Source organism: Papio anubis, chromosome 2 (genome assembly GCF_008728515.1).
Source record: "Papio anubis isolate 15944 chromosome 2, Panubis1.0, whole genome shotgun sequence".
Lineage (NCBI taxonomy): Eukaryota > Metazoa > Chordata > Mammalia > Primates > Cercopithecidae > Papio > Papio anubis.
In genome coordinates, this window is record NC_044977.1 from 34653556 (window position 1) to 34671055 (window position 17500).

The following is a 17500-nucleotide window of genomic DNA, read 5'->3' on the forward strand; positions in this document are numbered from 1 at the left end:
TGCATTTACATTTCCACATTTATTCTGAAAACTTACAGAGAAAATACTTAAACTGTTTTCAAAATACAAATTCTAAATGAAATAAAATGTTCTTTAAAAACTGTAATTAATGGCTGTTATGTCAAACTGTGAACCAGAAGGTCAAACCTTATAATTTACAGTTTGAGAGGTCATAGCTCAAATTATAACTTTAAAAAACTGATTATTTGTAAGTAATTTGACAAATGCATCTAATATAAACTGAATGCATATAAAATATTTTTGAGAGTAAAAAGAATGTATGTCCAAGTGGACAGCTGATGGAGGAAATGTCTTTTACTGAACAAGGCTGAAGTCCAGCATAATGACTTGGAATGCCTTTGAATGAGCATGCAGGCTGGAAGGCCAAACAGTACACACATCCAAAAGGGAGCATAATGAACAATCTGATCAGAAGACAAAAATACTCCACATACACTTCCAATGAGAAAAAAAAGAAACACACTTCCATCACCTCCTCTTTTTTCGTCATTACTATACCCCAATTCACGAATGAACTCTGGGCTATTGATAAATAATCATCAAAAGAAATGATTTTTATAATTTAAAAATACTAGAAATTTCTATAATATTTCAATCTGGGATTTTCAAATGTCTATGGAGATCTTCTATATCATATAAAGTAAGCCAGGTTTACAAAACTGTTTACAACTTATCTTGCATGCAAATATTACCACATCTAGCTTCACCTCAAAGCCACCTGCTCCTTAAAACATAATCTGAAATAGTTTGGCCTCTCCACAATTTTTAAAGTAATCCACTATTAAGAAGGCAGATCATTGAAGATAATTTTCTCCACTGTAGACTCAGTTCCCTAACCCAAGCTAGAATTGAGAAGATTAGCAAAATAAGCCATTTTTTAACACATCTATGTCACTAATATTTATTTATGTGCTTATTATATCTCCCTATTAGACTATAAGCTCCACAAGGATATAGACTAAGTCTCTCTTGTTCAAGTTATCTATAACAACTACAAAGTTTCTGGCACAGAGCTGACATTCCATAAATATTTGCTGGAAAATGGAAAGAAGGGATTGACAGAAGAAATGAGGGAGGCCTGAAGTTAGCTAATCTCCTCTGGTATTATTTGTGCAATTGTGGAGAGAAAAATCCCTAAAAATGTACAGTGTATTTAATCAATGTACCCATCCAACAATTCATTGATACATCTATCCTTGAAACCAAAAAAATTTAAAATGGCTTCCAGAAGTACACAATTATAGAATAAAATAAATTAAAACAGATGAAAAATGAAAGGGATACAAAGTATAGTGGGGAACAGGATATTTCCATATGTATACCGGTAAAGTCAGCTAAATCACTGGAAAGAGAAGGAATTTGCTTTTTAATTTCTCCAATTTAACCTTATTATAACTACTTTTATAATAGTGTTATAAACACTAAGCAAATATTTACTAGTTCCTTGTCTAACCATTACTATGGCAAATACTCTATAACCAGGTACCTTATATCATAAGCCAGGCAATCTGTTGGATGAGACAAATACTCAGTTATAAGAAAGTGTAATATGTATGTTATAACAGTAAAATTATAGATTTTTGTAGGAGAGAAAAGTAGCATTCTCTGAATCAGCAGAAATATTTACATGGTAACTGCTGAACTATGATCCCAATACTTCATGTACCAAGAGATTTTTCTGATACATGTATATATGCATAGTTCTTGATACACAGGGAAATATATGGTCTCAAATGTTACCAGTACAAATGAGACTTGCACATGTAAATCACAATATGATAAGAAAACACATTTGAAAAGCATTTTCTTGTAAGCGAAAGCTTAACTCTGATTCCACTTAGCCTGGTAAGTGTTTCTGTCATTCCGTGGGGCCAGCCCACACATACTGGGCTCTTGATAGGTCCTGGGCTCGACCATCTGGCCCTTTGTGTACTTAATTCTTTTTTAATACTGACGAGTGTATTAGTAACACTTCCTTGATCACTGGTAAATATACAGCCACCATACAACTAAGATTTTCCTTAATTCTGAAATTCACTAATTAGTTGTGGGTACGGGTTAGTATTACAAAGGTATGTTGAGTGGTACTACAATGAGTAATCTAATTCCCAAAAAGAAGTGTGTTAATTTACTTCCCACTTCATTAGAGGAATAAAAAACATCTTATCATCACTAAAGGATACAAAAAGAGACTTGGGTATTTTAGGGAATGGTAGACAGGGAGAAAGCATGAATGCAGCATTGAGGCAAGAAACACAAATCACCTATGTATCTTGGACAATGTTCATGCTTTTTCTTAATACCTTCTGATTGCTTCATTTATTAGTGTGTTTCATGAAAACATTTTATTCAATTTAAAACAGGTTTCCAAAGAAAGCAAATAAGGTAAATGATTCCTATTTTCAAAAACTTACCATTCTACTGGTACTTAAGTTATGCATTAGCCAACTCTGGAAGCTGCATTAATCTTTTCAAGCCAATAAGGTCTCAATCAATTACTTGAGATAGCAGAATAAAATACAGGCTTAAAAGAGATAATGCAGCTGGGCGTGGTGGCTCAAGCCTGTAATCCCAGCGCTTTGGGAGGCCGAGGCGGGCGGATCACAAGGTCAGGAGATCGAGACCATCCTGGCTGACACGGTGAAACCCTGTCTCTACTAAAAATACAAAAAACTAGCCGGGTGTGGTGGCAGGCACCTACAGTCCCAGCTACTTGGGAGGCTGAGGCAGGAGAATGGCGTGAACCCGGGAGGCGAAGTTTGCAGTGAGCCGAGATCATGCCACCGTACTCCAACATGAGCGACAGAGTGAGACTCCGTCTCAAAAAAAAACAAAGATAATGCAATTTCCAAAGGTGCTACCAAGTCATTTAGAGAGAATATATGGTACAATTATAAGTATCAAAACTGGGAATTTATATATTTTAAGCCTTCCATAAAATATATTTACCTTTTTTCTTTTGTTGGATGAGAGATATTCTAATGCTGTTTATTTTTCCAGAAGATTCAGATTATTCAAAGTGTATCAGCTGATTGTTATGTGTGTTAATTCAAGCATTGAGTTTAAATAATCTTAACTCCCTAAAACTAAAGATTCTGTGTAAGGTTAGGCCAGTTGCCCTCATTCTAGAATCAAACCATGTAAGACCAGACAAAGGTCTCTTAGAGATTTTGGGGGGGTCCAGTCTTTCTCCTTTGTCCATAGACATGTTAGGGAAAGGACAACATTTCCTTATAGTACTTACCCCAAATAACTAAAATCTCAATTGAAAATGTATAGAAGTGGGGACCGTAGAATAGGTGTTAATAATTCCTTAATCAAACCTTGTAACTAATGAAAAAACACTAGTTTATATGCAGAAGTAAACTGATGAAAGGATGAACAGAATAAAAAAGGAGGAAAAGACACATTTTTAAATATATGATTTAGAAACTGTCAAAAAAAAGTGGGACATGTCTTATTTAACTGGTGTATGAGAAGAATGGATGCTTTTACAGCCACATAAATGCAGGTACAGAAAGGTAATAGGAGCTTTGTGTTACAGTGGAACTTAAACTCCTCTGGGCAGTGATCAGCTAAGATGGAACAGAGACAGTTACAATGCAATGATTAACTAGTGGACAAAGCTATTATTCATGGCAGGTATGTAAGCAATTGGAGCAGCAATGTTGGAGGCCTCTCCTCATCAAGCAGCTTTGCCAGTACAGACTGGATGCCTGGAACCAGGAAAGACACAAAAGCAATAAAACCTAGAGCCAGCTAAGGGAGATTCAATGCAATCCATCTCCAAATTTTAAATATTACTGGAAATCTACACTGAAGAATGTTTTCCCTTGGGATTGGCATACATTGTAGTTATAGAATGTTGACCAACACTTACCTCTATTTATCTTACTATGCAAAGCAATATGCTTAAAATACCTACATGGAAATTCTCATTATATTACAGAAAAAGGAGATTCTAACATTAGTTGGCAAAACTTTTTGTTGATAGGTATGACCATCAGGTCATTACATGAACAGATGGTTAAAGTGAGTCCATTTCATTGACAGTACATATTGTGGGTCTTTTTCTTCTGAACAACCAAACAAAACAAACACACAAGAGGTCATCGTGCCCTCCCTCATTTGGTTGGCAGCTTTATCTGTAAAATATGAAAATAAAAAACTAACATGGACTACAATCCTGCATGTACCATTGGTACCTGCATAGCACCATTTCTGCATAATATTTAATCAAATATTTTATTCATATTCAGAAATCCTGATATTTGTGAAGATGAAAAAACACGAGATATTTTTAACTTTCAACTTCATGATCTCCAGTAAAAGTAGAAAAATAATTGTATTTCATATTATTTGGTTTTTTGAGCTAGCCAGAAAATTAATAGTATACAAGAAAAAAAGGAAGTTACCACTCTTTATTTGTCTTCAGGTCTTTTAATGTAATCTCAGGAAAAAAATATATTGAACAAAAAAGGAAATTATCATGTTAAAATCTATCCCACTTTGAAAGGCTATATTCTCTCTCCCTCTCAGATAATTTTAAATATAAAAGCTGAAATGTTTATAACCAAATAAATCATCTAGCAGATATCCAATCACCAAACATTAATTTTGCACCATGAGGTTTCTTTAATCTCTCTCTCTTTCTCTCTCTCATAGACACACACACATACAAACACATACACACACACACACATTCACACACACAGGTTGCTAACTTGATTCTTAGTATGGTAACTTAATCTCTATAACCACTCCAAAATATACTTTACCTTGATTTTGTGAATAAAAATAAATAATCTTATGGGGCAAGGCAGGGATAAAAATTAGAAGAATATTTCTAACTATAAGAGCTAATAATAAAAAGAACAGCACTGAAAATTATATTGCTAAAATGTATCTGTACATGTGGCTGTGAAAACTTAGGTGCAAAGAGAATTCTAGTTAACTACCTTCAGAAAGAGCTAATGAAACATGAGGTTTAAGAGTACATCTTTAGTACTTCTGTACCTTAAAATATTGCCGAGTATTAATTTTTCATCAAGTTGTCATTTTCTCTGACATTTGGTTTTATTAATCAAGGCATTTATCATTAATTTGTAGAAAATATCGTAATTAAGCCAAATAAAATAAAATCCTTAAAAGGTTAAAATTAGAAAGCAGGTGAATTAGAACTTTGACATTACCCTGTTGACATACAGGAGCTTTTTGGAAGTATGAGAATGAAGTTTTTTTCAGTGAGTTTGGTGCCTTGATCTTGGGGTTGGCTGGTTTTTAAAAAATGTTATAAAGATTTGATTTAAAGCTCTCTGACAGTTTTGACATTCAGGTGAAAGTACTGCTGCTGCATTTGGAACAATTTGCATATCCCACTGCTAAACGGAATGTTTGAGGTGTGCACTGGTGTAAAGAAATTAAAAACAAGCTATCACACATGCTTAAGTGTATGTATTCACAGAACTGATGGTTGGATCGCACCACCCCATCCCCCTCCAATGTAATCTGTGATTTACTCTTCTATAATAAATTACCCTACCATGTTAGTCTCTCTGGAAAATCTAACCATGCATGTAAGAAGCAAAGTAATTACAGCCCCCTCTTGTCTAAGAAGCCTCCTTCAATCCCTATGAGCTCTTTATACACAATGCAGCCACACGAGTCTATTGTAAACTTCTTGCCTGAAATTCTGGACTTCTGACTATCAGCAGCCACTAAACATCATCTGAACAGTTTCGTTGTCCCCAACAAATACAATTTTATTTCTTATAGTTAGTTGGAAAGCTCTTCCTCAGGAGAAATTGTTACTGACATTTTGACTTTAAGCCATTTGTCTATTTAATGAAAGAACACAGTTTAAAATTTGAGTTCCAAATCAGTAAAAAAAAAAAAAAAAGGAGGACAGAGGGACATAATACATAATGAAATAGAATGAAGAAGAGTTATAGCAATACTTAATTAGACTGAAATATTCAGAAAGAGTATAAAATTTCTACATCTTTTACTTACAATTTCGTATTATTTTTAGGTATACATAGAAAAAGATATTTAATATGTTTAAGGACAATAAAAGAAAAACAATAAAATAAAAGAAAATTTGAGGTAGCAAATCCAAGACCTTAAATATCATAAGACAATTAAAGAAGATAAAGCCCATTCAGGAAAATATTACTGGACATTACCTTCAGCCTTCAGAGTCCCAAAGGCAATTCTTGACACTTCTTTTTATTTGTCTGTAGAAAAAAAGAATACTTAAAATTAGAAATCTTCCAAGGAAAACATTTGCATTTCTATAATATCTTTATGGCTCACATAGCTGAGTTTGTGTATGCCAACTAATATCTAGTTTTAAAAAGAAAACTGAAAGCTAACACATTCATATGTGTACAGGTACTCAGTAAAACATGGCCCAAATATACACTGCATATACATTTTTGAGAAGGGATAGCATGGTGTTTGCTATAGTATCATAAGAATTTATCTTAACTCATAAGGATATTTGCATTTTTATTTTCATATTTTCATATTTTCTTTTAAGAAAAGTAAATCCCAAATTGCTTTTAACCTATTTACTTGCTCATTCTTATTAACAGAGAGTTTGCCAAGATCTGTGATGTATAATGTACTGGTCATCACTGGTGAGTTTAAAAGTATGCAAAGATAAAACACAAGCCCTATTCTCAAAATAGTAGGTAAGGTTAAGAGACATCTGCATAAACACAGATAACCCAAAGAAAATAAAAAGAAAATGGGTGGAAAGAAATAAAGATGCAAAGGGTAACATGTGCAGTACAGTTTAGTACCCAAGGCATTGACATTAAAATGTGACTTAATATTTCCTGTCTTAGCAGAAAGGCTAATAGTAGGGTCCTACCCATATTTAGATGCAAGGATGCCAAACAAATGGATGGGTTGCTTTTAAATTTCTTTAGTATAGAATTGAAGCTGGACAGGGAACAGGCAGGTTGAGGTTACTTTAAAGCCAATTTGGTGACTTTGACTATCGAAAGACTAAAAACAGCTCCCCTATTAAAAACTGAATTCGATGTTGTGTTCCCATTAGAAAATGATCTCTCTAAATTTGCTATGAATTCTCAATGATGACCTTGATGCCATATTTACTAATAATCTCCACAGAGATTTGGCGATTCAAAGTTTCAAAAGCAGTTGTAATAATGGAAATGCAATACATAAACATATGCTGATTCTATAATCTAGTACATCTACAGTAAAATGCCCATTAGAATTTTTAAAATCTGAGGATTTTAATTGACTATATCATTAATATGCATGCACAATATTTTTGCAAACAACAAACCACACTAGTAAACCAAAACAAACGTAAGGTTTGGCTGCACTAATAGACAAATACGTTCCAGAAAGGGAATCTGACAGTCTTGTTATATTTGAGGTACATCAGCATTATTATAGTTATTCTGCATCTGCAAACTAGGAGAGATGCTAAAAGTTAGTAACTGCTAGGAGGAGTGAGACCAGAAGAATTAACGATGAAGACTTAGGATGATTAGGAACAGAAAAGAAAAAATGTTCTGATCATAGAGATAAGGTGGAGGACACCTTTGAGAAAATTAATTTGGCCACTACATGATATATTACCAAAGTTATTTTTGTTAATTGCTTATCTGTCTCTTCCCTCTAGAATGGAAGTAACATAAGGGCAGGCACTTTGTCTTTTTCACTGTAACATCATTTTCTTGAATAGTGCCTGCCATATACTAGGAAATCAATCAGTATGTACTCAACGAATGAATGAACAGCCTAACCAATAAAACAGGCACTAACTCCGTATCTATTCACAGATGAGAAATTCAGGCTTAAAGAAATTACATCACGTATACCAAATTAAACTACAAACTCCTACAATGCATTGTTTATTCCTCCATTCAACATTCATTCTAGCAATAGGAGAAACAGGCAATAAGCAAATAAATAGTTAGATTTATAATGTCATATAATTAGTACTATGAAGTCAGATAAAACAAGATAATGGCACTGAGAGTTACATGACCTGATATTTTAGATAGATTTGGACAGGAAAGCTTCTCAAAGAAGGTAAGAATACAAGTAACCTGAATCAAATAAAGAAAACAGTCAAAACAAAAAAATCTGAAGGACTGGCCAGGTGCGGTGGCTCATGCCTGTAATCTGAGCACTTCGGGAGGCCAAGGCGGGTGGATCACCTGAGGTCAGGAGTTCGAGACCAACCTGCTCAACATGGCAAAACCACATCTCTACTAAAATACAAAAAATTAGCCGGGCGTGGTGGCGGGTGCCTGTAATCCCAGCTACTCGGGAGGCTGAGGCAGGAGAATTGCTTGATTCCCAAGAGGTGGAGGTTGCAATGAGCCAAGATCGCACCACTGCACTTCAGCCTGGGTGACAAGAGCAAAACTCCATCTCAAAAAAAAAAAAAAAAAAAAAAAAAAAAAATGAAGGACCATCTGAATTGTTTTAGGATTAAATAACACGTATTTCCTTGCCTAGTATAATGGCCAGCATATACCAAACAGTGCACTCAATATTTTTTATTATATTGCTAGTATTTTTATAAATTGTGAATTTCCCCACGAGATTACTTTGTCAAAGGCATTTACTGTTGTTTCCCTTAAAGTTCCTTAAATAGTGCCTAGCAAGAGCTCAATAAACATTTAGAGAACAAAAATAGAAAGACACAATTTTCAGTTCATTAATTAGAAAATAAGCAGACTACATGAATATGAAAAAGTCACCATCTTTCATATGCCTGAGTCAATCTAACTCTGTTAAATCAATTTCACAAAATATTTCATCTTTCCTAAATTAAAACAAAAAAGAAAAAGGGGAAAATTTATAAAATGGCTAGGCCCAAGAAGTCATAGATAACAAAAGAATAAGAAAGAATCAGAAGAAAATTAAGTTATTAACATGAGGCCATTTCCATGCTGTCTGACTCCATCAGATTAACACATTTTTCCAGTGCAGGGACATTGCCACACAGAAATCTGATTCATTTATGTATTCCTAATGCAGGCACAAGCCTTGTTATATAACAAACATTCAAAAAAATCTTCGTTGTACTGAAATGAACTAAAATGATTTTTAGTAGTTTTGATGCTTTAAAGCTAGCTCAAAACAATAACAACAAACCAGGGGACTAAGAAACCTAAAAAACAAATTTATACAGAGAAAACATCAAGTATTAGGTTTGAGTCCTGCAGCATAGGAGCAGAGAACAAGGTAGGTTCTTTCCAAAGAGTGAAATATAAGTGACAGTGTGATATTGGCATTGGAAGAGACAGATCAGTAGAAGATGACAGGGGGACTCAGGTATGAGGTAAATATTACAAGTAACATTTCCATGAACAATGTTAAGATAGCTGACTGATTACATGTGGAAAAATAAATTCTGTTCTCTAATTCTTATCAGCACTAAAATATAAATCAGGTCAGTAAAACTCAATATAATATATAAAACAATCAAGGACCTCTAAGAAAATACATATGTATGATTTTCTGAACTCCAACATGGGAAGGACTTTTTAAGTACATACACAGTGGTATATAATATAAGCATAAAGATTTATGATTTTTACTACTTAAAATTAAAAATTTTAGCCTGGGCAACATGGTGAAACCCTGTCTCCACAAAAAGTACAAAAATTAGTTGGGTGTGGTGGTGCACAACTGTAGTCCCAGCTACTCAGGAGGCTGAGGTGGGAGAATCACCTGAGCCTGGAGAGGTCAAGGCTACAGTGAGCCATGATCCTGCCACTGTACTCTGGTTTGGGCAAGAGAACAAGACCCAGTCTCAAAAAAAAAAAAAAAAAAAAGTGTAAGGCAAAAAATATCTTCAACAAAATTCAAAATTAAGAGGCCAACAAAAAATAAATATTTTTAAAGTGTATAATGTTCATTGGGCTAAGAGTCTTTATAAATAAATAAACATATTATTCTACTTTTTAAAATGAGCAAAATACATGAATAGGCAATTCACAATAGAATTGTGAGTTATCTTCTAAACTATGGAATGCATTTATAAATATATTTTAACATATATAAAATATATTTTAAACTATATATAAAATAGTAATACTTATTAATTATTAATACTGAATAATACTATTAATTCTAAATAATACCTATAAGTAATAAGGTGAAATAAGAAGCTAAAATACATATGTAATAATATTAATCTGCAATAGCAATGAAAGAAATGCAAATTAAAAACTAAAATATTCCAGCATAGTGAACTGGTTAGATAAATTATATGTAATAGGATATTAAGTGTTCATTAGGCAAGTGAAAATATATAATACATCATTAAGCTTAGAAAACAGGTTATAAAATGGTAATAATGATAACATACCAATATTTAATAATTTTTCTCTATATAATATAAATACAAACTATGCACAACTTTTGGTCATATGCATATACAAGTATAGATCTGTATGTACCAGGTGTATGTGTGTTTGTGTGTGTGTGTTTGCATGTATATGAGAAAAAGCATGTATGTGACTGTAAAAAACTTAAACTACATTATTCTTTGAATTTATCTTAAGATTATGACAGATTTTCTTCTTCTTAAAATTTATTTCCAAATTTTCTATAATAAAAACAAATTATTTTTATAAACATTAAAAGCACTAAAAGAAGGCACCTAGTTTATGTTTCAGGAAAGAAAAATTTAATGTTATATTATTAGAATTCTTGAATGTTAAGAAAGACATTTGAAAATGTCATTTTTGCTGAAACCTTTTTAACTGCATAGATTTTTTAAAAGAAAAAAATGTAAGGAAGGAAAGGAGAAAGGGCAGGTGTTGTGAGGAAGGGAAGAAAGAGAACAACAAAGAAAGAAAAATAAGATTTATAAAGATAACAGCAACAACCCATAATGGTATCTATTAGGTTCCTAGCAACCAAATGTTAACTGGTAACATCTCTAATTAAATTTTCAAAGAAAAGCACAGACTGTAATGTAGAAAACTTAAGTTGGAGGTTACATTTATACTGTAAACATACTTTTACAAGAGAAAATAGATAAAATGTTCATTGATTTCAATGATAGGACTACTGTATAAAGAGAGACAAAATATGCCATGAGAACATAAGATGCTCCAAATCAGTTTTGGAAGTAGGAGTAGTATAAATTTCAATTAAGTAAAAGTTTAAAGTAAGCAAATTTTAAGTAGCTATAAAATCATGTTCATTCCCATATAAGTAATACTTTTCAATCCATAGTCCTTAACATGTCATTCAAAACATATGACCCTACAACATATGAACTATGACTTCTGGTTAGTTGTTTCAATGGACATTATTTTGTATAAGGCCCTCCCAATGAGTACAAAATGAATAGAAACTGTTAAAGACCATTCTCTATCAATAATTACAGCAAACAAGTCTTCATTAAATAGAAATTTAAACATGAGGTTTAGTTGTATTTTATTTTAAAAGGCAAATGAAAGCCAATTGATGATCCTGAAAGATCATAAAGAACCTGTACAGTTCCATTGTCAAGAAGACAAGATACATTCCTTCAAAGACTTGAAAAGCCTTAATTTCAGTTCATCCATAATCATGCATCCTAAGGTGGAGGTATTCATTTTGGATTTGGATATCTTATTAGAGTTTTTAAAACACCAGGGAAATCTGGTAAGTTCTATGGTATATTCTCAAAGAACCCTTCATAAGATTGGTCTGGCTAAACCCCATACTAAAACCATCTGAAATAAAGTCAAATTCCATGGAGCTGGAGCTCGAGAGCAACAACAAAAGACCATTCACTGACTCAGTTATACTTGCTCTTAGGTATTTCAGATTCGCTTCTAAATAGAGGGAAAAAGTACAGAAAGATTAGGTACTAAATACTGTTTTTAACTCTAAAGTACAATCAAGTTTTTTCTTTACTTTCTATTTAAAAGTAACCCAAGCCCTTCCTTTTATTATGTGAAGCTTCACTCTGTTTATTTTTATTTCCCAAGAGCAGAATGCCTTAAATAAATTCTAAAAACCAACACACCAACAAATAAATAAATTAAAACTCAATGACTATAAAAAGTACACAATCTAACCTGCTTAATTATTAACAGGTAAATAGAATGCACTTCTAAATTATTTACTTAATCCCCTTCAACTAAAAACTTTAAAGTTTTTTGCCTTGAAACGTATATCCTGTCTAAGGATCCATAAAACAATTATTTAAAAATCTTCTATTAAGCCATTTTAGTAAAAGCAATTTTAAAATACCAAAGTACATATGCACTTAAACATCTACATAAGTTCATAAAAAATAGAAGACTTTTTAAAAATTTCACAGGTCAGTAAAATTATTTTTCTTCCAGCTTTCCCTAGTCTTCTGTCAAATATTTTACTCTACCATGAGCAGACATATTCAGTACTAAATTATATTAGATTGATATAATAGTTTTGATGTAAGCATTTATAGAATACTCTTATTCCTAAGCATACCATAAGAAATATATAATTATGAAACTATAAAAATATTAATAATTTTGAAACTTCAAGAAAAAAAGAATGAAAAAATTCAAAATCACCATTTTCTAGATAAGACTGGACTATTTTCACCAGCATAGCTAATCACTGAAGAATGACTGCTGCTTGATGCAAGTAACCATTGATTATCTGAAATGTTGGTTAGTTAAATGTTCTGGTTATCTAAGGGTTCACCGGGGGGAAAGTGTTCTTGTTTTTAGATAGTTTTAACAAAACATGTAAGATGCTCTAGTAGATTTCTCTGCCTTAGCAAATAGGGAACTATAATTTTATCTTTCACTTCAAATGAAAAAATTATGTTGCCTTAGAGGATGGTTCTTGAACTTTTGGGAAGTCAGAAGGGGCTCTGGGATGATGATTAAAAAAAAACAAGAATCTTTTTTCTCTATAAAAGTGCATATGATCACGAAATTTTGTATAAAATTTCCAGGGGTCCAGAGACCCACATAAAAGCCCCTTGGCTTCTAATTTTACAGAATTCTAAGTACTTAAACATATGAGATTGCACCCATACAGTAACCCCCAGGACAAAAGGAGAATGTTTGAAGTTCCTTCTGAAGACATGCCTAACAATGAGCTATTCTGTTATGATTTGTATCCTTTCTTCTAAAAGGGGTGTGTGAAAACAATTCTGGATAATTCAGTCTTGGTTAAAGTTTAAATATGTTTCCTTTAAGGACAATTGCATCACAAGGTATTTGAGCTTTGAAACAAAATAGTGCTGCTTTAAAATCATTCCACATTTTAGAAGTGACAAAAATTTTCTTCCTATATTTTTGAAACAATAGAAGGCAGAGTCGAAGAGAAAGCTATTTAATTTTTATCTTTACTTCTAAAGATTAACAGATAATAGCAAATACATGAGCAGTCCCCATATTCAGGTTCTGTTCAAAGCACTTTTATTTGTATTTACTTATCTAAACCTCACAAAAACTCTAGGAGGTAGGTAATATCATTATATCCACTTTATCGATGTGTAAACTAAGGAACAGTGGGAGTAAGTAATTTGCCAAAGGACACCTTTTTACTAAGTGGCAGAACCAGGATTTATGCCCCCGTCAATCTGGCTGCAGAGTTTTGATTCCTACAGACCATGTTCCACTCCTAGAGACCATGTTCCATTTCCAGCTTCAATCTTTCATGAGTTCTTCAATCTTTCATTAGTTGATGGTTTTTCTTGTGTGTTATTATATTTAACACAAGTCTACCTCTTCACTACCATGCAAGGAACTTTCATAATGATTTTCCCAGAAAAACTCATTTGGTGAATTGTTCATAAGATGCTGACAAAACTGGCCCCACCTCTGTGCAGCTGGCAGTTTTATACCATAGTAAATTTCCCAGAGTCAATGCCCAAAATTGAAAAAATAAGATACCACCAGTTCAGTAAACGTGGAATTATACAATGAAAGCTGACCTCTCATTTCCTTTTTGGAAACAGTTTTCAGGGGATAAATACGTGAATGATTATATATTCTAAAGGCAACCAAGACAACAGTATAAATGGGCAATATTATCATAGTAACTTCTCAAAGGTAGGATTGTCTGCTATTCCTAATTCGTCTGATGAGAGGTACACCAGTCGATACAACTTTTACTTTCTAGTCCTAAATCATTTATATGAAATAACCTGTCAAAGTAAAATGCATACTTAGTGAGGGCCAGCAAGTGGCCAAAATTGCAGTATGAATATTTTCTTGAAATATCCTCTTGGCAGATTGTTACCAAAGACAGCAACCAATTTGTAATGCAGGATTTGCTTTTAGTGTACCAATCTTTATACATTGAGTAATTCCATGAAGAGCAAAGGCTTTAGATATAAATTCATTCAATTTAATTTTTATTGAATTACTCCCTAAAAATAAATGCAAACAGGCAGGTACCAGTGAGACACAAGTATAAAAGGGTGAACTAAAGCAGAATGTTCAAAGTCCTAAAATATGGTTAAAGAGCAGGTATACAGAAAAGAAGGTACAACTCAAGGCAAATGGAAATACAAAAACAAGATAACATAAGGAAGAAGCTTGATAATTAAGGCAGTTTTTTGGTTTTTTTTTGGTTTTTTTTTTAACATTAGACCTATAAACTTTTATGAAGAAACTCATTTCAATGCAGCCAAGCTAGGCTGGGAATGAGAACCTGGTTAATATAAAAGTATGCCTGGAATAAAATATCATCCTTTGCCTCTATCCATCTCTATAACATCCTATACACCATAATAGAACAAATATTTGAAAATCATCTAGTTATTTCCTGTAATAGTTCCTAATCATTTACAGTATCAAGTCTTATACACTTGGTTTTCAAATTCCTCCATAACCTGGTTCCATTATATAACCTCACTTCCAAATAATGCAGAAACTATACTGTCTCACCCAATGAGATAAGATTTTAAATAAATATACATTGTTTCACCAAACAATTATTGGGTCTACAATGTGTCATGCAATGTTCATGTAGCTGAAATATTTTCACATATATATCAGGCTTTTCCTATGCCCTCAACATGTCCTTCATGATGTCCTTCCTATATAGTTCAGCATGAGGTACTTGTCTCTACTCTGTCAATTTCTGTTAAATTCATAGTGAACCCAAATTAATTTTAACTCGAGAAATGCCAGTTAGAGAAATTAAAGTATGATATATAATTGCACTGAGGAACCAGATTTAGAACCTGAGCAGCATTGTTTCTCAAGGCCGTTCTTGTCTTCATATTTCATGGTCAAAGGTCAACGTTGAAAAAGCTGATGAAAGCTAATAGTAAAACTCACAAGTCTGTTACCCAAGCAAAGCACCTGATCAGTGTCTGATCAAGCAAGCCAAAAAAGGAAAGAAGTTTGTGTATAACTTCTGGCTTCAGACTGATATGAAAGGCTTCATCCTTTCAATTAAGGCATAGACTTCCCTATCTGTGATATAAAATATATTAGCAGATATAGACTAGGAATTTTTACATTTAAGCCAAAATACAGCCAACAGAGTTTAAATTTTAAGTATTTTGTTAAACTAAATTAACTGAATTTTCAATTATAGATTTTAAATGCTTATAAATTTTCCAGTTTTGTTATAGACCTCTTGTTATTTTCTAGTTTCAAAAATGTCTCTCTGCATAAACTCATGGTTTTCAGGTTTTTCACAATTGCTTCAATAAGCATTACAGTAATGCTTTTTAAAACAAAACTATTTCCTTTGCTATATTGCTGCCCACTTGACTTTCTTATCCAAAGCCAGTTTTGCTCTCTGAATTTACTTTTTTCTTTCTTCTCCCCAAAGGTGTATTGATATGGTACATACTCCTTCCATTTCCTGGTGCAATTCGAACATGCCATCCTCCCAATCATAATCCAGTCCATCTACCAACAACCTATTTTTCTTCTGTGAGGCTGGCATTGATGATGGAGATCATGGGGTTTAGGATGTGTCTTTTCAGTCATTCAGCCTGGCCCATTCGCAGTCCTAATCTTTTTCTTGTTAAAAATCAATTATATATTTTTAAAAGCTTTGTCCTTTTCTCAAATCCTCCCTCCAACAACAGGAGGCAGCTTTCTATAAATGTTCCTGCTCAGTTACCATTTTCTTTGAACAAGTCTCTGCTCCATCAGGATGCACAAGAACTACCCAGACCCATGTACTGACATTCCAAATAAGCTTCTCTTTGGTCTTGGAGCCAAAGAACCAAGTACTAATTCCCAGTTTCTCCCAAACTTTCGCTATCTTAATGTATTCTCTCTTCTCACTCTTATTCCTATCAAGACACCTATGAATGGCCTTCTCTTTTATTGAACAATGGTTGATTCAAATACAATCAATTCAATAACTCTCATTTTAGATATGAAACATACATTTATGTTTAGAAAATACTAATCAATTGAGTACCTTAGAAAACAAACAAGGAGCTAATTTTGTGTCCTGTTCCCAGGCGCACTCTCACACAGACACAAAAACACACACTCACACTTCCCTACACCCAAATTGTTTTACTAAAATCCAGCCACACTACACTTTTTGTCTTCCTTCAGCAGGCCACACTTGTTTGGGGCTTTTGAACATGCTCTTCTACAAGGCTCTTCCCCCAGATCATTTCATGATGGCTTCCCCTTCTCATCATTCAGTCCTCAACTCAAATGGCACCTTGTTACTGTTCATCCCACCCTATCTGACCCAAGTCACCTTGATCCCACTACCCAGATTTCTTTCCTTCACAGGATATCACTATCTGCAACTATTTGACTTATTTATAAGCTGATTCACTGTCGATTTTCCTACATTAGGGAGGCTATCTGTCTTATTCTCTGCCAAATCACTTGCCCGTAGGTGTCATGCCTGGCACATAGTAAGCATTGAGAGATCTGAATAACGAATAAATGAATTTACAAAAATCATTAGCCATAAATATTTTTCAAGTGCTTACAATGTAGAAGGTAATTTTTTTTTTTTCAGTTGAATCTTAGGCTGAAAAATGCTCTATCCCTCAGCATTAATGGGGCACAGTAAGTCTATTTGAGAGATGGGTCCAAGATCAAGTGGATGACACTTATTTTGAAAAAGTTCTAAACAAAATATATTGCTACCCCATTAGACCTAAAATGTCTTAATACATAAGACTAACAACATTGTTCTTCTCAGCTATTGTTTCCTTCACACTTCCCCATTAAACTTTTGATATGTCATTATGTCCTTTTATGATGTCAAGAACAATTGAATGGAACTGAATGAAAGTAGTTACCATGACACATATCCAATTTGGGACCTTTACTGCCAAAATAGATGGGTCATTCCTGACGAAACATGGGAATATTCAGGGTGAGACCAAACCCTGAATCTTTACATGTTCACTCCCTCCCACATTCATGCAATGTACAAATATTCAGACTATACCTAGCCTTAACAACAATTATAATGCCTTTACAGGTGAAAACATTCATTCATTTAAACAAGGACCTTTATCTATAAAGTGCCA

The 17500-nt window shown here is 33.3% G+C and overlaps 1 protein-coding gene across 23 annotated transcripts in view; it reads right to left on the minus strand.

Moving 5' to 3' along the window:
* Nucleotides 1-17500, minus strand: part of ZBTB20 (zinc finger and BTB domain containing 20) — an 816756-nt gene that overhangs the window by 639229 nt on the left and 160027 nt on the right. For all 23 annotated transcript variants that reach the window (XM_021932980.2, XM_021932880.2, XM_021932915.2 and 20 more), the window contains one exon: nucleotides 6207-6257. The gene's annotated coding sequence lies outside the window, so the exon portion shown is untranslated. The remainder of the gene's footprint in view (nucleotides 1-6206; nucleotides 6258-17500) is intronic.